General features: G+C 45.8%; 1 long non-coding RNA gene across 1 annotated transcript; it reads right to left on the minus strand.

Annotated features, from left to right (window-relative positions):
• Positions 1–1327: 1327 nt before the first annotated feature.
• On the minus strand, positions 1328–24499 carry LOC126997735 (uncharacterized). The gene is made up of 3 exons (XR_007752365.1): positions 24362–24499; positions 12294–12427; positions 1328–1583 (listed from the first exon to the last, which is right to left on the minus strand). It is a non-coding gene; the product is annotated as an uncharacterized LOC126997735 (long non-coding RNA).
• Positions 24500–25046: the final 547 nt, after the last annotated feature.

Genomic DNA, 25046 nt, shown 5'->3' on the forward strand with positions numbered 1-25046 from the left:
CGACAAGGTATCACGGGACGAAGTATTTTTTCGTTTGGTGGAATAATACATAAGCTTTTGCCAGCCTCCGTCCTGGGAATGTCTCTCCGTGCAGCCAAATGGGGACGCCGCCGAACTTGGTCCCTGCAACTCTGTGCCTGGTATTACAAGACACTTTGCCATGTCACATCAGCTATTTCTAAAGGTCAAAGAGGGGATCAATCGGGTTCTAATGAGTGTTTCTTCAGGTTCATGGTACAGAAGAAGGGTCAGACTACCACCAGGGTCATAAAACTACCCCTGGAAATGCTCACAACTCCTACGAAAGCCTTGTCAAATATGTGTTCTTGGGCGGCGAAATGTCTCATAATACGACTCTGTGTCACTTGTCGGCTGAGTGCGCAAGTTCAGCAACATATGTGCGCCATCGAAAACACATACATACACACATATACTGGCATGCGCACACCCACACACCCACACACCCACAGACACACCAACATAACCATACCCAATCATTATCTTCAGGCCTTCATTCAGACTCTCTGCGTAGTTCACCGATGACCATTTTTAAGTTTTCCTTTGAATCACTAATCAAGACTATGTCATCTGTGAATCTAAGGTTGTTAAGGGTATTCACAGTCTATCCTGATCTCTATGTTATCCGACTCTATCCCCTCCCAGACGCTGCAAGCCAAACACCGTCGCCTTACCTGTACCCGTGTGTTGCCTCCGTCCCACTCTTTACCTCTCCTCCTCCCCCATCTCAACCCCTGTGCTGCAAATGTTTACATTCCCGCTATCCGTCCGCCATTGATCCCCGGTCACCAAATAATCTCAACACAGGTTAAAATCAGCAGCCTCCCTATCATGCTCCCTCTGCGTCAGCCCGGTCTGCTACCGCCTTCCTCTCCTCAATCCCTCCTGGCGGGCGTATCTCCTTTCACCCCCTTGATTTCCACGAATGAGATTCATCAGGTCCCTCTCTGCATCTTCCAATGGTTATAAAGTCCTTCCTTTCTCCCTTCCAACTATCTCGTCACTGAGAACCTTGATCCCCGGCAGTCAAGCATCTCCTCTTCAGCTCTCTGTGTTCCCGTCTCATTAACCCTGTATGTACATGAAGCTTAGGTTTGTTCCCCTTTGAAATCCGAAACAATACCACTTCGTCCAGGAAGCGAGCTCGCCAAGGCTCCGAGAAACAAGATGATAGTAACCGTCGTCTACCATCACTTCAAGTTTATTTAAAGAGAAAGATTGCCTTCATGCGAGCTCAGGCATAGCATCAAAACATAGATATTCACTGTGGGATAAGCTTTCTAGATAATAACTTTGAAAACTAAGATATTCTGGTGAATCTTGAAAGCCTCAAACGGGCCAAGGCGCTCTTCCTTTCATCCTCACCCAAGACGGAGCACTCAGGACGGCGGGTCACTCGCGGCTCAAGCTCTCGGGTCTCCATCACCATGACGGATATTGCCTCGTTTGTCTCGAGAATATGGCAGCGGACTGCACCGCCTCACTGTCACTGCCAGAAACACAACTCTGAGGCGTGCTGCTGCTTCAAGGTGCGGGGGCCGACGGGAGGCACGAACCTACTCTCTCTGGAACACACGGTGGGTAAAGGGAGGAAGAGGAGTGAGTGGGAGGGAGCACTCGATGAAAAAGGAAAGTGAAAAAGTATATAGTGACGAAAAGGAACACACAGTTGGGGTAGTGAGTGAGAGGATGCAGATGATGAACAAAAACGGAGGAAGGAAAGTAAGGGAATTCATGGTAAGGAAAATAAACACACAAGGTAAAAGGAGGAAAGGGAGTGAGTGAGAAGGAGGACAGGATGATAGAAAAAGAGAGAAAGGAAAGTGAGGGAGTACATGGAGAGGAAAAGAAACACACAAGGTAAAAGGAATGAGGGGAGTGAGTGAGAAGGACAGGATGATGGAAAAATAACAAAGGAAAAATGAGGGAATACATAGTGAGAAAAAAGAACACACAAGTAGAGTAAAAAGAGGAAAGGGAATGAATGAAGATAAACGAAGGCAGGAGAGTTAATAATAAGAACAGAATGACGAAAAAAGGAGAAAGCAAAGTGAGGGAGTATAAGGTAAGGATAAAAGGGTAGGAAGGTAAAGGGATGAGGGAGCAGAGAGGCGGGAGTTACGACGTTGTAAAAGAGATAAATCGTGGCGGTGAAGAAACACGTGGCAGCAGGTGACACGGGATGGTCGATCAACCCTTGCCCCTCAACACCAGCCTCAGCCGCGCTCTGACGGGGGTCTAGGTTCAGCGTCACGTAGAAAAATGAGAGGCAGGGGATGGAAGTCGAATAAATGAGAGGAGGCGGAGGGAAATGGGAGGAGAAAGGGAAGAGGAGAAGGAAGAGGAAAAGAAGAAAAAGAGGAACAGGAGAGGAGGAAGTAGAAAAATGTGAGAAATTAAGAACATTGAGAAGAAGTATAAGAATGAGGAGGAAATATAAAAATGAGAAGGAAATGGAAAATGAGAGAAGGGAGTAGGAAAATGAGAAGAAGATAAAAAAAAAAGAGGAAGGAGCAGCCAAATGAGATGCAGAAAAAAAATCGAAGGAGGAAGTAGAAAAAATGAGATGGCGAGCTGAAAATGAGAGGGAGGGGTGAGAAAATGAAAGGAGAGAATACAAAACTGAGAGGAAGAAGAAGAATTACAGGAGGAAAAAGAAAACATAGACGAAGAAGTAAAAAATGAGATGGGATAAATAAGAGGAGGAAGAAGAAAATGAGATGAAAAAGTAAAGAATAGAAGAGAAAGAATAGAAAAGGATGAAAGGAAAAAAGAAAACTAGAGGAGGAAGAAGAAAAAATAGAGGAAGAAGTAAGAAATAGTGTAGGTCTTGAAAAATGAGGAAAAAGTGGACAAAAATAAGAGGACAGAAAAAAATAGAGCCGCGAAGAGAAAGTAGAGAAAATAGAGGAGGGAGAGCGAAAATGAGAAGAGGGAAGATAAGAAATGAGAAGAAAAATAGAGAAGGATAAAGAAAAAGGAAGAAGAAGAAGTAAAGAGTGAGACGGGAAGTTAATAAACGGGAGGAGAGGGAAGAAAAATGAAAGGAATAAATAAAGAATAGAATGAATAGAAAAATAGAAAGGGAAGAAAAAAAACAGAAGAAGAAGTAAAAAAGATGAGATACGAAGTGGATACATGAGCGGAGGAAGAAGAAAAATGAGAGAACAAGTATAAAGAAGAACAGAAAGAAGAGAAAATTGAAACGAAGAAGAAAAATAAAGAAGGATGAAGAAAATAAAGGGAAAGAAGAGTAATAAGAAAATTTAGGTGTTAGAAATGAGAAAATGAAGAAGAAAAATGAGAGGCAGAAGAAATAAAAGAAATGGGAAATTGAATAACCGAGAGGAGAAAGAAGAAGGAAAAATAGAGGAACCAGAAAAAATATACAAAGAAGAAAGATAAGAAACGGGGAAGTAGAAAAATATGAGAGAAGGAAGAAGAAAAATATTAATAGAAAGAAGAAAAATTAGAGGAGAATGAACAAAAATGAGATGGGGAAGTGGAAAAAAATGAGAGAATAAAGAAAATGAGAAGGGAGAAGAAAAAGTGGAGGGAGAAGTAGAAAAATGAGGAGGCAGCAGATAATTAGAAGAGGAAGTATGAAGATTAGAAGAGGAAGTATGAAAATTAGAGGAGGAAGAAGGAAAGGAGGGAAAGAAGAAGATTTGGAGGAGAAAGCCGCAAAATGACGAGAAAGCAGATAATTAAAAGGTAAGTAGAAAATTAGAAAGGAAACAAATAAACAGAGGAGGAAGAGAAAAAATGAGAGAAAAAAGCACAAAAATGAATAGGGAATAATAAAATAAAGAGGAAGAAGTTAAATGACGAGAAAGAAGAGAGGGAGATGGCAAAGGGAAAAAATGAAAGGAGGAAGAAAATGAGGAGGAAGTAGAAAAATTAGAAAATGAAGTAGAATAAGGAGGAAAAAGAAAATGAGAAGAAGAGGGAAAATAAGAGAAGGAAGAAAATGAAGAGGAAGAAAAGAATGGAGGAGAAAGTAGAAAAATTAGAAAATGAAGTAGAAGGAGGAAGAAGAAAATGAGAGGAAGAGGGAAAATGAGAGGAGGAAATGGAAAATGAGAAGAGGGAGAAGAAAAACGAGAAAAAAATAGAGGACGCAGACGATAATTAGAGAAGGAAGAAGAAAAATTAGAGGAGAAAGAAGAAGAAGGAGAAGAAGAAGAAGAATTAATGGACGAAGAAAATGAGAGGAGGAGGAGGAAGGTGAGGCTGTCCCGAGCAAGACTAAGGCTGGCTCCCGCTCTGGCTCGCTTTTCCTGACACTTCATTTATCCCGAATGTATAAATTTTCGCGCTTGGGCGGTCTCGAGGCCTCCGGCGGTAACGATCTTTCCGGCGGGTGATCCACATTTGGCGCCCCATAAGCCGCGGAGGGGGAAGGGGCCGGGGGGGGGGGTTCATTCCTTCCAGCAACAATTCCACTAAAGGCGGCCTGCTTCCCCTCCCTGAGTTTAATTGAAATGCCTGTTCCTTCTTTTCTTGTAAAAAAAAGGATGTGGGAGGGAGAGAGGTAGTTGTGGTGGTGGGTGGGTGCGTGGGTGCGTGGGGTGGTGGTGATGGTGGCGGCAGTATATTATGATAATGATCTATGGTGATGGAAAAGTGAAACAGCGAGGCAAACAAAGCCCCGTAAGATACTCTCGAAGCAAGTAAAGAGGAATGTCCTGAGACTCAATTTCAGGATGGAGAAATAGTAAAAATGTAAACGAACAGGACTGAGGAGGGAGGACCGGACAAAAAGGCGGAAGGGAGACTGGAAGGAGCCTCGGCCGAGTAGATGGAGAGGCGAGTACACACAAGACGAAGATCCTCCGGCAAAGTTTTATCCATCAGCGAAATAAGACGTTTCGTCTCGACTCTCCGATTGGTCGACCGCATCTGAAAAATTCATGTGTGCCGGTGACTTTTCGTATATACTTGAAAACGTTCAATAAATTTATTTGTTCTTTTGCTTCTCAGTTTCGTTGAAACAAAAAAAAATGTTATTGTGAGAGGGAAGGGTTGCACCGGCCCTCACTCCCGTAGTAACCGTTTCTTACGCTCAGATAAGTGACAGTCCGATTGACTCCACTTGGAGCTTTTCACCAACACCCCAACAACTGCCGGGGCCGCCTCTGGAGGGGATCGTGGCGATGGATGCAGGCAATTGCGACAAGAATGCAGGACAACTCGACGACACCCTCCCCTGCCCTGCACCATTTACTGCAAGGGTCGAGGACAGTGTGAAGCCGTGAGCAGTCAAGCCATTGTGCTCTCTCTGGAGGCCAGGGAGAGGCAGACTTGGGCTTCGAGTCACGGAGTATTGTGCGACGGAGGTGAAGTGGAGGGTGACTATAAGTTTGTGTTCCCAAACAAACGTGGAGCCACGGCAATGCGGCGCTTCAGGACTGGTGCAGAAGGGGCCGCTTGTTCGATGGACTGAGAGGACAGAACCGCCCTTGACTGAGCCAGTTGTCTGAGAGGGGATACAAATCCTAATGGGATCCTGTACAGGCTATTATCAGCTCGGTGCAGGACAAAGACCTTCCATATAGTCATCAACCTCTGTTAGATGTCAGTGTGCTCTGTCCCCCTCCGGCAAATGCTTGAACTCCATCACTCCAGCTGGTTTTCTGTCTGCCCTGATTTATTGTACAATTCTCGGGCTGTTACTCTGTTACTTTGACTTTTCATTCTTTCATCCCCTTCACTGTTAACCTTTAGAACAGTCTTCCTTCGTCTGTATTTTCTCCTGCCCAACGACTTGACCTCTTTCAAGAGGGGAGTATCTGGACACCTCTCCATCCGAAATTGACCTCTCTTTTGGCCACTCTTTACTACTCTCTCTTGTCCCGTCCTCTGTGATTGGCACGGATTTCACCTTCATTGGTAGCCTGGTAACACATACTCCCAGGTCTTTCTCTGCATGCCTCTGTGGTGGATAGTGGAGTGTTTCCCATGTGGTATTGGATGCATGTAGTATTGGTGTCCCAAGGTGCATGACTTTACATTTTTCTTCATTGAATTTTAGCAGCCACTTTTTGTTCCATTCCTGTAGCTTGGTGATGTCTTCTGGTAGGGGATCCGCAGTCAAGGGGTTATAGGAGCAGTGTTTAGCAGGCTTTTTTGTTTTCATATGTTTTTGCCCTTGAGCTGCTTCCTTTACTACAAAAAACACTTTGACTGTCCATCCAAAATCAGTTCTATGTATGAAAGGACTTCCCACGTCTATTTCGTATCCTTTATAGTTAATAGAGTAGCTCCAACTTTTCTTTATTCCTTAATCCACGATGCTCGCTCGATATCTCTCCATCTTTTCCTCAGCATTTTTCTCTCCACTTCACCGCTGTGTCCCCATTTAATCCCTATGTGCGGAAATGTTAACAAGGTGTTGGGTTATCCCGACAATTTGTGTAGCGCCGGACAAAAGTAATCCCGTAACAGGGAAAACGATGCACTTCTACCGGCACTAAATCCACACGAAGGGAGGAAAGGCGTAACGAGTGAGGTTCGAAATAGAGGGGTTCGCAGCGAGGCGAGAGAGAGAGAGAGAGAGAGAGGGAAACTCGCACACCAATATATTCCTCAGAGAAAAGATGGGGAGCGTGTATAGAGGATTAGCCCAGTGAATGAACGCAGGAGCAGGAGGAGGAAGGCGATAATGTGGGAAGCACCAGAAAAGGCAGCAACTAGCGTCGTATTTACGTGGAAAAGTTATTATGAATATCGCGAATAAGGGTAATTATACAGTAACTATTGGTATGTGAAATTGAGAACGGGATGAGAGAGAGAGAGAGAGAGAGAGAGAGAGAGAGAGAGAGAGAGAGAGAGAGAGAGAGAGAGAGAGAGAGAGAGAGAGAGAGAGAGAGAGAGAGAGAGAGAACGACAAAACGAAAATTACGGAGGACCATGCATGCGCGCTCGCTGTTGTATTACCAAACCATTTTCCGAGGATATGCGCACTGCCAGGACGAGAGAGAGAGAGAGGGGCGGAGAGAGGGGCGGAGAGAGAGAGACAGGGAAGATCTATTAAGCATCTCATCCCGGGCGGTTGGGTGAGAGCCTCCGACATGTCCCTGTATTGTGCGGCAGCGTGGGAGTATTGGGTAATGACAGCGGCCTCGTGTACAGACGTGTTTGGCTACCGGAGTTGAGTGAATTTTCCAAACTCCAAAATTTTTTCCTTCAATTTGGAGCAGCCTCTCTTCGGAACACTTATGCTTTTTGTGGGAAACCCTAAAGTGTACGTGCTCACTATACGGGGTCTGTGCATGGGAAGAATATGCGCGGGTGGCTGGAGCTGAACGGACTAAAGCAGGTATTCCCTTCTCAAAAAGACAATGTTTTTTTTTATCGCCCTCCCCTCGGAACACTCGTCTTTCAGGTGGAATACGTTTAATATATGCATCCACTACACTGCGGCTATGCATGCAAATGAGTCCAACGTGGAATTGATTTTCACCCATTAAAAAAAAAATCATGAGCATTCCTCCTTCGTAGCATTCCGGTTTCATATGTAAAATAATATATGAATACATTAACTGTGTCTATCCGCGGAAATGGTATGTATGGATACCTGGAGTAGAGAGCCATGGAGTTCATATCCTTCCGAAAAACTTACTTGTACGTATATTGAACATTAATTAACTTTTCTTGTAGAACATCATATATGTATAAAATGAATTCTTAAGCTGTCCCTTTAAAAGTCACTAAACTTGGCCACATTAGGAGCGCACGACACCGTCCCCTAATAGTCATACAAAACTTGGCCCAGGATAAGCTGGGGCCACGCTAGGCTCCTGCCAGTGGGATGCACACACGTGACTGGCCTATGCTCGCCACCCGCCATCCACTCAACCTATTTTTAACAATTTGGATTAAAAGGGAAAAGGTAATTCCCACAAGTGCCGATTTTATCAGTGCTTAGAGAAGGAAAGAAAGTTAATGAGCTCCGAGGCTTGAGTCAGCAGCTCAAATAACTTGCAAAGGGTGAAAGAATGATCCCCCGCCACGGGAGGGCGCAGCGTGGAGGATATGCAGACCCCCTTCCCACACACACCCCATCGACGGGCTCTGATCAGCGGAGCGACACTTTTAAACAGGAGATTCTTTTGTGCAGGTGTTGCTGTTTTTGTGTTGCTCTGTTCGTGTGTAAACTGAACCAGAATACACTGTTTCGTACAACAAAACGTATTTATTTCGAAGGGGTGAATGACATTAGTATATTATTTTAGTACAAATAAATAGATTAATTAATCAATAAATTGATATACGTTTTTATCTATTCCTCTAAATAAAGTATACTGGCCCGTGACCATTAGCTATGCATATTATGTATAGAAAGCACACACACACACACACACACACACACACACACACATCTTCCTCATATTACAACAAAAGGCACACAGCATAATCCCCCGATATGACAGGAGGGCGGGCAGGCTGGCAGGAGAGCGGGCAGGCTGGCAGGCAGGCAAGGAGGCGGGCAGGCAGGTAAGCTGACTGACAAGCTTGATCTTCCTCCTCCCTGGCCGGTGCAGCTCCTCCTCGGCCCCGCAGCTTTAACCCGCTGGCCGCCCAGCCCTCCCTTAGACGCGGACACCACCGATCACACGTTCCTCAGACTATTAACCTTATTAACCTCCATCTCCGGCGACGCGACGATGCTCACACAATATTTCTTTCTCCTCACTTTTCTTCCAAGTTTGTCTATGCAGGGGGGAGGGGGTCCACAGCGGGGAAAGATTCAGGGGGTAAACTTTGGTCGTGAATTATAAAAAGATACGATGCATGAACCACGATGCGATGTTGTTTATGTGGCACTTCATTGTGATTTATTTTTTCTTGCGATCCGAAGAGTGGGAATAAGTTACTGAGTCTGGGGAAGGGGGGAGGGGGGAGGGCACGCTTTGCTCCATCTTTTCCTCGCCCGTCAGAGAGCAGCAGCAGCAGTGCAAAAAAGATCAAAACTTACTCGCAGGAGCTCCGCGCAGAGTGATTTATGTCGCTCCGCTGCCTGGCTGTTCGGCTGTGCCCTGAAAACACACGGTGGGGCTGTTCACTGAGTTCCAAGTGTGAAGCGATTTCCGAACTTTTGACGTCTGTCGGAGTAATGTGATGACCGTGGCCGCGGCGGAGTGAGGAAAGGAGGTGAAGGGCGGCCCATAACGCGGGACACCTCAGACCCACCAACGGGTATTGATTGGGCTCATCATCCCACCATTTCCTGAAGACTCCTGGATGAAAGCAGACGCCGGCTTTTGAGGTAAGACCAGTGACGCTGATAAGGGAGGGAGGGACTCGCACACTACTACTACTACTACTAATACTGCTACTACTACTTCTTCTACTACTACTACTACTACTACTACTACTACTACTACTACTGCTGCTGCTGCTGCTGCTGCTGCTTCGGGTGTCATTTTAACAGTAGTGATGAGTAGAAGTAACGATAATGAGTGACGATTACGATGATGATGCCAATGATAAATAATAACAATAACAATAACAGCAATAATAACAACCTCCATTCTTCAAACGTGGATAATAACAGGCGAGCAGAACACATTTCACGCTCCGGCAAATGTGGCTTCAATATCTGAGGTGGAGCGGCATTTTTACGGCGAGGCCCTGTCAGGTAATGAGGGTAGAACAGCAACTAATGATAATGCAGCCCGCGGTGGAGTGCCGGGAAGGGAAGGGAGGTGAGGCCCAGGTGAGTGCCGGGAAGGGAAGGGAGGTGAGGCCCGGGGGAGAGACGGGAAGGGAAGGGAGGTGAGGCCCGGGTGAGTGACGGGAAGGGAAGGGAGGTGGGGCCCGGGGGAGAGACTGGAAGGGAAGGGAGGTGAGGCCCAGGTGAGTGACGGGAAGGGAAGGGAGGTGGGGCCCGGGGGAGAGACGGGAAGGGAAGGGAGGTGAGGCCCAGGTGAGTGACGGGAAGGGAAGGGAGGTGAGGCCCGGGGGAGAGACGGGAAGGGAAGGGAGGTGAGGCCCGGGGGAGAGACGGGAAGGGAAGGGAGGTGAGGCCCGGGGGAGAGACGGGAAGGGAAGGGAGGTGAGGCCCGGGGGACTGACGGGAGAGAACAGGTGCGGGAGGTGCAGGTGGAGTATGGAATGGAAGGACTCGTTAGGCAGAGGAAGAGGCAGGTGAGGCGAGGTGGATGGACACGTTAGGCTGAGTGTGGGCAGGTGAAGGATGAGGTAGGACACTTTAGGTAGGGAAGGGACATGTGAAGGATGAAATAGGACACGTTAGGTAGAGAAAGGATAGGTACAGGATAAGGTGAAAGGACGTCAAGGAGAGAATGAACAGGTGAAGGATGAAATAAAAGGAAACACTTGGTAGGCTAAACAAGTGAAGGAGGGACACGTTAGGACACCTTCATAAATAGATCGCACCTTGCTAGATTAGTCACCTTAACATGCTTCCTGTGACACTTCTTGCGGCGATGGATGAGAGAATATTTAGAACATCGTTAAAAGAATGTGGAATAAGTTAGGGCCCTTCCCTCCCCTTATAAAGACGCTCCAGCTTGTTAGTCGAGCCACCTTATCGTTATATTTTTTTAACCTGTAACGTGAGGACAGACGAGAGAGGTCCTTCAGAGCTCCGCAAACAGTCATGACGCAGCGCCCCTCTTGAGGTCGTGTAACTCAGCACGTGAATGGCGGTGGTTATTACAGTGTCTTTTTAGCCCCCGAGTGTAAACACGCCACTTCCTTCAAATGAGTTTTGTCTTGAGTGCCGAAAGGCGTTGAGTTTGTAGCTATAGGGGGGAGAAGCAGAGCGTGTGGCTACCCGAGGTGTGAACTCCTGGCTATGGCGTGTGAGGCTGTGTAACTCCCTGAGGCAGAGCCCACAAAGAGTGTGTGTGTGTGTGTGTGTGTGTGTGTGAGAGAGAGAGAGAGAGAGAGAGACTGCGTAACCGCTTATATTCAAGGCTCCTCGAGGTACATGTTATTGTATAGCCCCAGCGACGGCTCTTCAAAAGTATATTTCCTCGTTACCTAACATTTTCCTTACGAGCCAAAGCCGCACTTCACCCTCAAGTCCTTGTAGTGCAAACACTCATCTGGCAGGGCGGGAGGTCCTCTTTCAGACACGGCTCAGAATGAAAACACGACCTTTTTCCAAACCATAAAAATATCAGCAGCCCTTCTCTTAGTGTGGAGGAATGGCTGCCGAAGGACGCATGCGGGGTGGAAGCAGTCCAGCCGAGGCCAATACCAGTCTTCCTGCTAATGATTTATCACTCCAAGACCAAAGGCCAACCTTCCTGGCCGCTATGTATGTCTATCTCGACTTCCCAATACGGTGTGCTGCACGGTGCACGACTGGTAAGGACTAGCCATTAGTGCAGCAGGAATGACGAAAGAACAACACTCGCCACACACACACACACACACACACACACACACACACACACACACACACACACACACACACTCGGTTATTATTCATCTCTATGCTGCGTGGGGCATGACTGGTAAACATTGCCCGCCATTACTGCAACACAACGGGAGGAAGGTTTGTTTGGGGCTGCGGGGCGGTGCAAAAGGAGTCATCATTAGCAACCACTCCGTGCACCATGTTAGTTCATCAGCGGAAGGAGACACATCGGGCTTACTCTCGTAATGAGGCCACTTTACTGCGGCTTAATTCAGAGCGGTGCGCCAGTAAAAAGCTTCCGTCTCGTCGTGATGTGGAACCCAACTCTGCATGGAGTCCACTTACCGCGAGAAGCTGGAAATTCTTTGCATATTTCCCGTTAATGGCGTTAATGGCAACGCTCGCTGTGTGACGCCAGGCAACCACTGGGAGGCGTGATAAGGACGCAGGAAATAACTTGCCGATTTCACCTATCTTCGCAAACACACACACACACACACACACACACACACACACACACACACACACACACATTATGAATTATGGAATGATCGGTTGCTATTTGAAGAAACTGTTACTGTTAAGAGATCCTTGCGCAAATACCCTTATTAAAATATTAAACTGCTTAAACAGAGAAGGGCGGGACACGGCACTGACTCACTGGGTCCCGAAAGAATGTAGTGGAAAAAGACGTGACTGAAGACAAAGATGAGCCGGAAATTTTTTCAGGCACAATATGGCAGAGAATGAAACACATCCCTTTAGTCATATAGATACTGGGGACTCATAATGACTCAGTAACATAAAACAGGACGGTGTTATCAAACCAAATGAAACCGATGAATAAATGGATAGAAATATATATATAAGCTATTCTTACCTTGATTTCCTTGATTTTCCAGCAAGTCCTGTGGAGCGATTTATTGTCCCTCTGATGGACATTACTTACAAACCGGGTCAAGTCTTCCGTTCCTTGGATAGAGTGGGCACAGCACCTCACCACATGACCTCTCCCTGTGAAGGTTAAATAACGTCATACAGCATTAGGACAGGAGAAATATAAAAGATGCGTGTCATAAAAACAAGTAAACAAAATTCATACACATTAGCAATATAAAAGAGGCAAAAAAAAATCAACAACAAACTCCACAACACCGACTTCACGTTAAGGCGGAAATCCGTGGAAATCTATTTTTCATGGCCAAAGCGAACGTTTTGTAAGGGAGCGTTGAGGCGTAAAGAGACTAAAAACTTTGCGGGCTACAGGAGCAAGCCGGCCAGCACGCGCACAGCCGGCATACCAAGCAGCCCAAAGAGGTGCGAGAGGGGAACAGAAGGAGAAAATTCTGCGATACTCAAAATCTTTACCTCTACACTCCCTCCTCTCCCTCCCTCCCCGTCTTTACTTACTATACCCTATCCTAGCCACCTCCCTTCCCCCTCCTCCTCCTCTTCCTCCTTCCCTTCCACGCCCTACTAAACGCGTCCCTCATCTCTCTTTTACCCTCTTTTCCTTCTCCATCTCTTTTGCATCCTACTACACCTTTAACCCAACTCATCTTCATCTTTCTCCTCCTCTTCCTCCTCTTCCTCCTCCTAGAACGCTACTTGGCACCCTTTAATAGATTAGGCCCTCGCACGAGAGAGAGGAAGAAAATAAGGAGGAGTTGGAGGAGCCGGAGGAGGCTGTGAAAGGCGGCGGCGGCCATAAGGAATGAAACAATAACAGCCTCCTTAACGGCACGCCGCCTCTCCATCTCCAGAGTCGCTTCTTGAGGCTGACTCGCCGGGCTCCGACATCGCGCCGTTCCTACTCCAGGCTTGGCAGGTGTTTCGTTTGATAACACAGAGCTGTTTTATTTTGTACGGCTTCAATTAAAGTGAATTAAAGGGGAGAAATATTCTGTGGGAGGCGACTCCTCAGGACGCCTATACACACCGTCGCGGGCCTCGGCTCGTCAACACTTTTGCAGACGCGCTCCTCCTGACGCCCTTCCTTCCTTCCCCTGCCTCGCCGCGCGGCCATAACACTTTATTGCTGCTCCTGCTGAGCGCTGACGACGCCCGGCAACGCAATCTCTCCATGAGTGTAGATATCAAGTTCCCCGCCGACAAGGGCCTGCCCAGCGCTGTCTCTTATTAGTTAGTAATTAATGCATCATGCGACAGACAACCAATGGCCTGATAACATCCTTTATCCGTGTACGGCAGCATTGCACGTTCACGGAGCGGCCTTATTTACCCTGCCGACAGGACGAACACTCTCATAACAGGAGTGATTAATATTTGAGCGGCAGCATCATTATCTTTACAGTTATTTGCCTGCCGGCCATCCCATTTGGCGCACAAAGAGCGTATGATACTCATGTTCTGTGTAGCAGGAGAAAAATTTACATCATTCGGGCTGTGTGAGTGAGTGTGTGTGTGTGTGTGTGTGTGTGTGTGTGTGTGTGTGTGTGTGTGTGTGTGTGTGTGTGTGTGTGTGTGTGTGTGTGTGTGTGTGTGTAAAATAGATTGATGCGTTTTTATTGTAAGTTGTGGTCAATAAATATCTATCTATCTGTGTGTGTGTGTGTGTGTGTTTGTGTGTGTGTGTGTGTTCGCGTGCTCTCTAAACGAAAACAAAAATGATGGCGCGCTGGACTTAGCTGAAAGATGGTCTCGGTAAATCGATGACCAATACCACGCCAGCAATCCTTCACTCGCCGGTCAGTTCAATCATCCCGAAACACGCGCCCTTAAAAACACCCGACGGCCATCACATAAATGAACCCCGGTGTGTATGGGTGCCTCTGAGCAACAAATGTCAACGTTAAAGGTTTTAGTGCCAGTTATATTTGCAAACGGACAGCTTCATTTGGCAGCGTAACATTAGCTTAATTAGGATTCATGCCTTTCACCCCGACTTTATTAGTGAAACAAAATTTATTGGCTCTGCGCGGTAGGGTTGTCACAAGGTATGAGATAACCGGTATCAGGTGTGTTGGTATAGTAGTAGTAGTAGTAGTAGTGGTAGGTAATCAGGTAGATAGGCAGACTAAAAACGAGAGTATACTTGTAGGGGAGGCGATAGCCGAGTGCTCAGCCTGAGGGCGTGGTGAGACGGAGAACCTAGCCAGGACTCACACACACACACACACACACACACACACACACAGACAGACAGACAGACAGACAGACAGACAGACAGACAGACAGACAGACAGACAGACAGACAGACAGACACACACACACACACACACACACACACACACACACACACACACACACACACACACAAACATGTAGTAAATGATCACAATAATCCTGTACCGCGTAATTCAAAGAACGAGGAGAGAGTATACAGTCTCCTCGTCCCGCCACGAAGGAGATGCTCGTGATAAATCAAGTTACAGACACGACCAAAGGAGAGAAATAACCGACACCTCAAAGAATAACCGCATCTCTTCCCTCATGCAAACACGGTCATTGAAATCCGCGATCCAAACACATTTTTACACAAGAAATATTATCCCGCTCTTGAAGTCTTGGCGAATTTCGTGCCTCGAGGGACCTTTATCTTGCAAATCCTTCGCGATGGCCGTGATGACGCCAGGAGACTCGCGGCGAGAGTGGCGGCGGGTCCGGCCAAACCTCCGCGCCCGATCGCTGGTAAGTTGGTATTGTTGGACGCTCCCGCCTTTCACATCAACTATTTTCAAAGGCCAAACAGGAGACTAGTCGAGTTCTAATGAGTGTTTATTTAGGTTCCTGATACAGAAGAAGGGTCAGACTACCACCAGGATCTTAAAGTATACCCCTGGAAATGCCCCAAACTCCTACGAAAGCCTTGTCATATATGTGAACTTGGGCGCCGATTTGTTTAAAAATATGGCCCTTAAACCTAAGATCTTAAACCCTCCTTGCCTGTTCTATCCCCTTTCCTTTCAGCGTCTTTTACCTTATTCATACGCCTTGTCTTCCCTCCGACTCTTTCTCTTTTTATCTATCTGTCCGTTTGTCAGAATTAATATACGTATGTCCCTCTTTGAGATACCTATATAACCTTCCTCGCCTACTCTCTCCCCTTCCCTTTCCGTGTCCTTTACCCTATTTGTTCCTCTTCTCTTCCCTCCGACTCTGTCTCTCTCCCTCTTTCTCTATCTGTCCGTTTGTCAGGATTAATATATCTCCCTCTTTAAGATACACATATAACCCTTCTCCCCTATTCTCTCCCCTTCCCTTTCCGTGTCTTTTATCCTATTTGTTCCCCTTCTCTTCCCTCCGACTCTCTCTTTCTCCCTCTTTCTCTAACTCTCCGTCCGTCCGTCACTCATTTTTAACACCCAGATACCCAGAAATTGAACACGTTTCTCATGCAAAGTCTTCAGTGGTCTCGTGAAAACATACAACTTTTTCAATCATACACCCCCCCCCCGCATCCCCCCCTCTTCCACACACACACACATATATACACACGCACAGGTTCCAATCACAAGTTACGGCGCTGAAGAGAAATCCCGACCGAGCGCGTTCCCAACTCTCACCTGCAGTGCCGTTCCGTACAGGCTTGGTATTCTCAAACGCGTCCACCGCTCACACACTCGTATTTGACAGGGCTTTCACAGGGGTTTGGGGCATTTGGAGAGGTGGTAATTTGAGCCTTCTTCTGTACCCTGAACCTAAAAAAACACTCATGAGAACCCGATTGATCTCCTTTTTGGCCTTTGGAAGTAGTTGATGTGAAAGGCGGAAGCGTCTGAAAATACCGACCCTGGACAGAAAGGTAGCGCTGAAAAGGCCCGGGCACTAAAACGCCAGTCCTCGCCACGACAACGAGACGCGAACTCGGCAAAATGTAATATAATGCGAACATTTCTTTGACTGCCGGAAAAGAAAACTTCCCAAAACCAATAAAAACTTGCGGCATTTGCGTGTATCACCGGACATCAAAAATAACTTGTCTGTTTGTTTGTGTGAGTGTGTGTGTGTGTGTGTGTGTGTGTGTGTGTGTGTGTGTGTGTGTGTGTGTGTGTGTGTGTGTGTGTGTGTGTGTGTGTGTGTGTGCTATTTGAATTCGTATGACCATAAAAAAATATGATCAGTGAATTTGATGAAAAGACAAATAAAATATTTTTACTGCCAAGGGTAATCATACCACCCTCGTAGACACACACACACACACACACACACACACACACACACACACACACACACACACACACACACACACACACACGTAGTAGTAGTAGTAGTAGCAGTAGTAATAGTAGTAGCAGTAGTAGTAGTAGTAGGCCACTGTGTGTAACTGTGTCCCGGGCAACCCTTCTGCAGATAATGAGGACAAATGGCGAACCTTGGCCTGAGCAATGGGCGTAGTTAGGGGAATCAAATCCATCAGCGGCGGTAATAATCGTGCCATCTGTGTGAATGGACCTCGCCGGTAGAAATTGTTTTCCCGTTCAGCGATCCAAAATACGATACACCAAAACACATAACATTCCGACGATCCTTCCTGGGACATCACCACGTGTGTTCTTGAGCTTAAAAGAGTATAATCACGGCCATCTTCTTAAACATTTCGGCGCCCAAGCACACACGTATTCGACAAAGCTTTCGTAGGAGTTGCAAGCTAGCATGTCCATGGGTAGTTTCATAACCCTGGTGGGAGTTTGTCAAAGCTTCTGTGCCATGAACGTCAAAAATATGCTCATGAGAATCCGATTACTCTCCTTTGTGACATTTGAAAATATTTATTGTGAGATCCGAAAGCCTCTGAGATTGACATGAGTTCAGACATTTCCATACAAGCGGTCCAGGCATATAATACGAGTTTGTGAATTCAGACATACTTGACGAGGATGAAATGATACGAAGAGCAAGCAATTTCCTGAACACAATAGGCGAGTTTTCCTTTTTTTCTTTTTTAGGAATTCAGCTACATTTCACATTTTTCGGGCAGCTTTCCAATTTTTCTTTTGTGTGTTTGTTTTTATTTTTGTTGTTTGTTTTGAAGCCTTTTCCCCATGCACGAGTCTCTGGGGATAAAAAAAAAGTGACCAATAGCCGAATATCAGAGAGAGAGAGAGAGAGAGAGAGAGAGAGAGAGAGAGAGAGAGAGAGAGAGAGAGAGAGAGAGAGAGAGAGAGAGAGAGAGAGAGAGAGAGAGAGAGAGAGAGAGAGAGAGAGAGAGAGAGAGAGAGAGAGAGAGAGAGAGAGAGAGAGAGAGAGAGAGAGAGAGAGAGAGAGAACCAATAACGCAGAACAAGCATGAGGAATTTTACAATCATAGGCGGTCTTCGTGCAATACGTGAACCAATTAAGGAATAAAACAAAAGTGGGTCATTCTAAAAATTTGCTCATCATTATGCCTAAGCTTTATATTCTCAAGTGTTCTTTTTTATGGTTCGACACAGCGACACTTCTCTTAAGTACCGGTGATAACCTGCACCTGTTGGCCGCCTCGCGCTGGACAGGTAAAGGGACGCACACCTGAGGCCCGCCGGGTGATCAGTCTGAGGAACTTTTGGCACGCGAGACAGAAACAAGAGACACGAATTAAAACGTGATTATTTTTATATAAATGCATTAGTGAGTCCCGCTTCAAGAATTGGGTTATTTACATGAAGAGGAGAGAGAGAGAGAGAGAGAGAGAAGGGGGGTGAGGGGGTGAGGGGGTGCTCGCTGGATTACTAGCCCTTTCATCAAGCCTGAGCAGAAACACGGACGCTTTTTGCCCCCTCCGATACTCGCCGCCGCCGCCGTCATCTGCACGGCCCCGCGCCGCAGACACTGCCGCCGACTATTAAGGCAAAACACGCCCTCGTCGGGAACACTTTCTGCGTCAGTGGCGCCATTATACACCGACGAATACGAGGCAGTGGACATGACAGTTAGATCGGACCCGAGCATGTTTAGAGCCCGACAAACAAACATAAAACGTCGTCTCAAGACAACGGCGTGGTGACACGAGCAGTCCCACCATCATGATCTGTCCGACTCCGCAAACTTTATTTAAAACCACATATAATCCACTGCATTCAGTCTTTCAATAGCGTACCTTTTATTTGTGATTTTCTTTCTGTCTCCGCAGAGTTCAGGCTGAAATGAGCCCTGTATGTCAGCTATTAATTAATAGGCTCGAGACCATTGAACCTGACGGAAAATCAGAAGAAAACTCTGATGGGACAATGAATATCGTATGATAAAAGAGGGAAGCTTATTATAACTTATTAAAGGACTAATGCTGTGAGGGAAATATGTTTGTAAATATACCCTGGGCACCTCGCGCATGCGCAGATCAGGGGGGGACAGTTCATGATAGTGGGACAGCCCATGTTACCACACCGGAAGTGGCGGATATTGTGCCGTGAACTTGATCTTGATGACCGAAGACGAGGACGATGCCGGCCATTTAAGCAATCCCTAACTGCGGAGGGAGTCGTGTGTGTCTTGGGCATTGGGTTCTATTATAATCCTTATGACCACGACGCCACTGAAAATTACAATAAAGTCGATAAATAGAAGCATTCGAAAGGACATAATGGACTACTCTATTATATACCTCTTTCTTAAACTTTAACCACGATAATGACAACACTATTAAAGATACCACAAAATGTATATATACAAACATCTTTAAAGACATGATGGACTGACCTAATAACCCAGTGTGTGTGTGTGTGTGTGTGTGTTATCCCCTTAACGAGTAGGTGACTTCCAAAAGGATCTTAAAGGCGAGAGGAAATCCCCAAACTAAGGAGCCGAGGGAAGGGAGAGGGAGGGAGAGGAAGGGAGGGAGAGGGAGGGGAGGGAGTGGGAGAGGGAGAGGGAAGCGGCAGAAAAGGACAAAGAGGAAAAAAGATGAAGGTGGCGAGGACGAGAAAGAGGATTAAGAGGAGGAGGAGGAGGACGAAGAGGACGAGGAGAGAGAGAGAGAGAGAGAGAGAGAGAGAGAGAGAGAGAGAGAGAGAGAGAGAGAGAGAGAGAGAGAGAGAGAGAGAGAGAGAGAGAGAGAGAGAGAGAGAGAGAGAGAGAGAGAGAAAGGAAATAGAGAGACAGAGATAGACAGAGAGAATGAGAATATGAAACTAACACACACACACACACACACACACACACACACACACACACACACACACACACACACATACACACTTCCATTAGCGCATGAGAATGAAATAGTAAAGAAAAAACAAAACGAAACAGGCAAGTGGACAACTGAAACAAAGACAACTGGCGACAATGAACAGAAAGAAGGAAGCAGAGGAGGGGAAAAATAACGACAGGGATAAAAGACAAGCAGGATAAAGAAGCTGGGAGGAGCGACAACTCACGCACGCACAAAGGCAGCCAAAGGGAAGCCGCCGGTAAAAAGTAGACAATTCACAAGGAAGCAAAACAACATGAAAGTCTTATAAAAAAAAACTAAAGGAAAGAACACAGCAAGAAAACAACGCAGAAAGCTCCGTTACGGTGACTGTTTTGTGTCTCTTTGAAGATCTTTTAAATAACTGCCTTGGAGAGAGAGAGAGAGAGAGAGAGAGAGAGAGAGAGAGAGAGAGAGAGAGAGAGAGAGAGAGAGAGAGAGAGATAGAGAGAGAGAGAGAGAGCGAGAGAGAGAGAGAGAGAGAGAGAGAGAGAGAGAGAGAGAGAGAGAGAGAGAGAGAGAGAGAGAGAGAGAGAGAGAGAGAGAGAGAGAGAGAGAGAGAGAGGTGAAAAGCAAAGGTAGATTATATAACACGGAAAATCTAGGATGTGCAACGTTCCTCGAAATTCTATAGTAAGGGGACACAAGAAAGGGTAATGGTGAGTGTGTGTGTGTGTGTGTGTGTGTGTGTGTGTGTGTGTGTGTGTGTGTGTGTGTGTCGAAAAAGGTACAGACACAGGTAGGGACAAGGTATATAGTGTTCAAGGTGAAGCACAGAGTGATATATTTATATTTGTAGGGTCGGGGATTGAGGCGTTTGTCAATTAAAGTGATGAAAAAAAGTGGAAGAATGGCAAGCTTTACATCATTCAGCAATCAATACTGCAGTGGTTCCCGACCAGGGGTCCATGTACCCCACAGGGGATCCATGGAAGAATTTCAAGGGGACCATGGAAATTCTAAAAAAAATTAAATTTATTATACTGGAATTAGGAGACATACGGCTCGGAATAAAATTCATCATACTATTGAAAACAATCCTTGAAACTGAACGCTTAATTGCTAGAATTGCTCTACATTAGCTAACGGTACCAGGGGTGTCAAACTCACGGCCCACGTGACAAATTTGGACATCGGGATGGTCATGAGTGGCTCGCGAGATGACAGGAAGATTTGTTGCCCCCTGTGGGGATCCACAGTTGAAAAAGTGACTGGAAAGGGGGAACGGGACAAAAATGGTTGGGAAACACTGCTCTAGATTACCGCCACTTCGGCCTGCCTTCAGGTAGCCAATCAGGAGGCAGAAGGCAGTGATGTCACAGCTCGCCAACCAGTGAGCTCTAGGGGAAAGGCGTGCCCACTAGATCTAGACTCGGGCCTATGCAATGTCGACTCTAAGCTCCGACAACCAACTCCAAGCTCCCACGACACAAACCGAGGTCTGGGGCCAAATCACACCCTCTACTATTTTTTTTTTTTTATAGGTATGTCCTTGCCGTATACAAGGACGCGCTTGTGTCACTCCGCATGGCCACCGAGACGAACATCGCGTGCTGGGTGCGGGTCCCCGCCTCCAAGCAGGTGACGGCCCTGCACCTTGCTGGAGGTCCTCTATCAGTTATGTTATTTTCTTAAATCAATGGTGGTTGTTATTTACTTCATACTTTTTTCTACAAATTAAAAAAACATTAGTACTCTATATTTTATCTTTGGAACTTGAGCAGGAATGGCAGATATTTGTGCAGAAACACCGTAAAAATAATTATTAGAATTGATAACATGCAAGACTCTTGAATTTGTAGGATATTTACTTAATACGTATCTCATAAATCTGCGAGTCTTGAATGTTTTGTTAATTATCCTTTCGGCCTTTGTGTGCAGGTTATTTGTAAGCTCGATCCTGGCCGATCTGCGTGCAGTGATTCAGTGTTTTGTGTGTGTGGATGTTTCTCACTGTGTGCGAGTCCAAAGCTTTATTTTGTATCTGCTGTAATGGTAACTTGTCGTTTGTTTGTTGTGGTGAGCGGCACTGCGGGATATTGCATGGCGGCGATTATAAAGGTTCTGTGGGATGAGTTGTGGTGGTTGTTGGGCGGCTCCTAAAGCCGTACTGGTCCGTCAGGGCGTCTTCCTCCTTCCGTCTTTCAGTGTGTTCTTTCCCCGCACGGCCAAATATCGGTCCAAATACTTTCCCTTGGCATGAGTTTTCCTTTACGGGCGTGCCGTGCCGTCTATGGCAATATTGTGTTTCTTCCCTGTGGTATTATTTTTAATTTATTCTTATTTATTTTGGTTTTCGATTCACTTTATAGTTGTATTTTTTTACTGTCACTAACGGTTCGGTGCGCCGTGAGCTGCCTCGAGTTGCCGGGAAGCGCTAGTGTGCGTGGCGTAGTCCGCATGTTGTGCATAAAGCCTACACGTCCTGGTGCTGGTTGTGGCGAGGCTGCCGCGTGGAGGGTGTGGGAAAGCGTGAAGGTGCTGCTATGGTGGCACTCCCTTTGCTAGGAAGGGAACGCTGGCCCCGCGAAGACACCGATTTTCTTCTTCAGTGTTCGCTTTTCCATATATTTATACGCCTCCTCGGTGCAGTGGCTAGCGTCCCTGACTACGAATCTGCAGGCATGGGTTCGAATTCCGGCCTGGGCAGTCGGCGTGCACCTAGATAAGATAAAAATTAGGCCAAGTAAAAGAAGTCAATAAGCCAAGAAACGAAAGGCAAATGAAACTAAAAAGCAGATAAAGCTAGGCAGGTAACGGGAGACAACTAAAGGTGAGACAGGTAAGGTAAAGTAATGCCATGGAAGTCATTAAGTCAACAAAAACTAAGGTAAACAAGCCTAAGGTAAACTAGGGAGGTAAACCAGGTAAAGCCAGGTAAGGTAAGTCAATTAGAGTTAAGCCAGGTAAAGTAATTAAGTAAGAAAAAGTCGTTTAGGCAGAAAAATAAAGTGGATGTAAATTAAACCGAGGCAAGACAGGTAGAATGGGTAAGGTAAGCCAACTAAAGGTGAGTCAGGTAAAGTAATTAAGCCAAAAAAACAAATCGTTAAGCCAAAAAATTCAGATAAAGAAACAAAGAAATAGATTCGACAGAAAGAAAGGATGAAAGAAACGAGGACACGAAGAAACGAAGAAAGAAAGGAAATAAAAAAGAAGGGAGGAGGGCTAAGGACAAGATAGAAATCAAAGGGCAAAGAAAAAGAGGAGGGAAGAAGGAAGGGCAGGAAACAAAAAAAAGAGCTAAGGTGAAGCTAGAAAACAAAAAGCAAAGAAAAAAAATAACGAAGAGTAAAAATATTAAGGAAGACATTAAAGTAAGTAAGTAAATAGGTAAGCCAAGACAGGGAACGTGTATCGCTGCATGGGACGCCGCAGAGTAGACTTTATTAGTCGGCCGCCACCTTCGCAGCACTGTGTCGCCCCTCAGGTCCTACCTGCCACCCAAGAAAAGATAAAAAAAAGGACGTCAAGAAAAGCAAGCCTCCTCCAACACCACCTTCTCCACTACAAGACTTTCCCAAGGAAGTAGCCTATACATAGGAACGTGTCCAAACGCCCAAGTCACATGAATCAAAAGAAGAAACGTCGGCCAGGGCGACTGTGACGAACGTCGCCGTAGTGTGAACGGGGCCTTGGGGAAAGGGATGGCGGGTTTCTTGGAAGACTGAAGAGATAAGAAGACGAAGGAAAGGAGACGAAAAAGGAACACACACACACACACACACACACACACACACACACACACACACACACACACACACACACACACACACACTGATGACAAACAGGTAAATGCAAAGCAAATTTTAAGGAATAAACCCACACGTATATAACTCTAGACTTGTGGTTCCCAACCAGGGGTTCATGAACCGAATTTCAAGGGGTCCATATAAATTTTAATTACTTTTAAATTTATTATACTGGAATTAGGAGACCTGCGGCTCGGAATAAAATTCACACCATCCACACACGATCCATAAAACTGAACGCTTAATTGCTAGAATTGCTCTACATTAGCTAACGGTGCCAGGGATGTCAAACTCACGGCCCACGTGACAAATTTTTACATCGGGATGGTCATGAGTGGCTCGCGAGATGACAGGAAGATTTGTTGCCCCCTGTGGGGTCCACAGCAGGGATGGAGAGAATACAAGCAATGTGTATTCGAATACGAATACGAATTCGAATGCACTGAAATGGTTTAAATTCAAACACAAATATAAATACTTCTTGAAATTATTCATGAATACATTCATGAATACTTTTCATTGAAAAATACCTTCTCGACGTAACTGGGCGTAGAACTGTTCTGAAGTTATGCAACAGTAAAATGAACTCATGAACACATTCAGCGTCCACACTGGCAAGGGGCAACTGAGTCAGACTCCAGACGCCGCGCAGCCGCAGTTTGCGAACCCTGCACTATATGATTACACGTCCTCCCAGCAACAGGCTGGAGGCTGGAGTTATAAGGAACAACGGCTGTTATTTCTGATGATAGATTTTGAAGTATTCGTCAGATTATTCACAGAATACGAATACTTTCCCCTTGTATTCGAATACGAATAAGAATACTTTGATTTTTATCAATATTAATTCGAATACGAATACACCCAAATACGGTATTCGAATACGAATACCGAATACTAATACTCCGTCCCTGGTCCACAGGTGAAAAAGTGACTGGAAAAGAGGGAACGGGACAAAAAAGGTTGGAAACACTTCACTACGGTATTCTGAGTTACTGTGCTGATCCTCCTCAGAAAGAAAGGATTCCATATCAACACATACAGGAACAGATTTCAAGCACACATTACCTGTAGTTTTGTTCCCAGGCTTCAGTCGGCAACCATAGACACTCGACACACGGGAACCAGCGACTCCGGTAGTGAGGTGATGAAGAGGACTTTGTTGTGGTTGTTGCTGGCTGCTCGTAACGTGCGAGACTTACAAGACCTTGCGAGATATCAAGGAGGCACCATGTTGTTTTATTATGCTATCGCGAGCAGTAACAGTACATTTCAGTAAAATCAGGCAAATACGAATAAGAAATCCCAAAAATAACCACGTAGAAACACCATTGTTATGAGGCTATGTGGTTAATATTGGGTCATATCAATATTCTGTGCTGTAAAAATGATTCTTACCCAAAAAATTTAACTGCGGAATAAAAAGTCTTCAGATATGATACAAACAATAATAGGTATTCTTAATTGTATTTACGCTGTTATAAACCAACAAGTTATTCCGTAATGACTGTAATATCGTTTGTGTCGATGAGTACACGACGAGTGACCCACCGCGTCTGTAATTACCTCAAAACCGAACCTAATGACTGTGTGTAGGTTTCTTTTTCTTTTTTGCTTTTTTTATTGGAATTGAGCTGTCTCCCTTGCTATAAAAAAGGCGCAATATCATTTACGCCAATATGAACTAGTAGGTTACGGGTTTCCGTCGCACTGACTGTACAATCACATGTGGTCAATGTCGTAGGGAAAACTT

This window comes from Eriocheir sinensis, chromosome 12 (genome assembly GCF_024679095.1).
Source record: "Eriocheir sinensis breed Jianghai 21 chromosome 12, ASM2467909v1, whole genome shotgun sequence".
NCBI lineage: Eukaryota > Metazoa > Arthropoda > Malacostraca > Decapoda > Varunidae > Eriocheir > Eriocheir sinensis.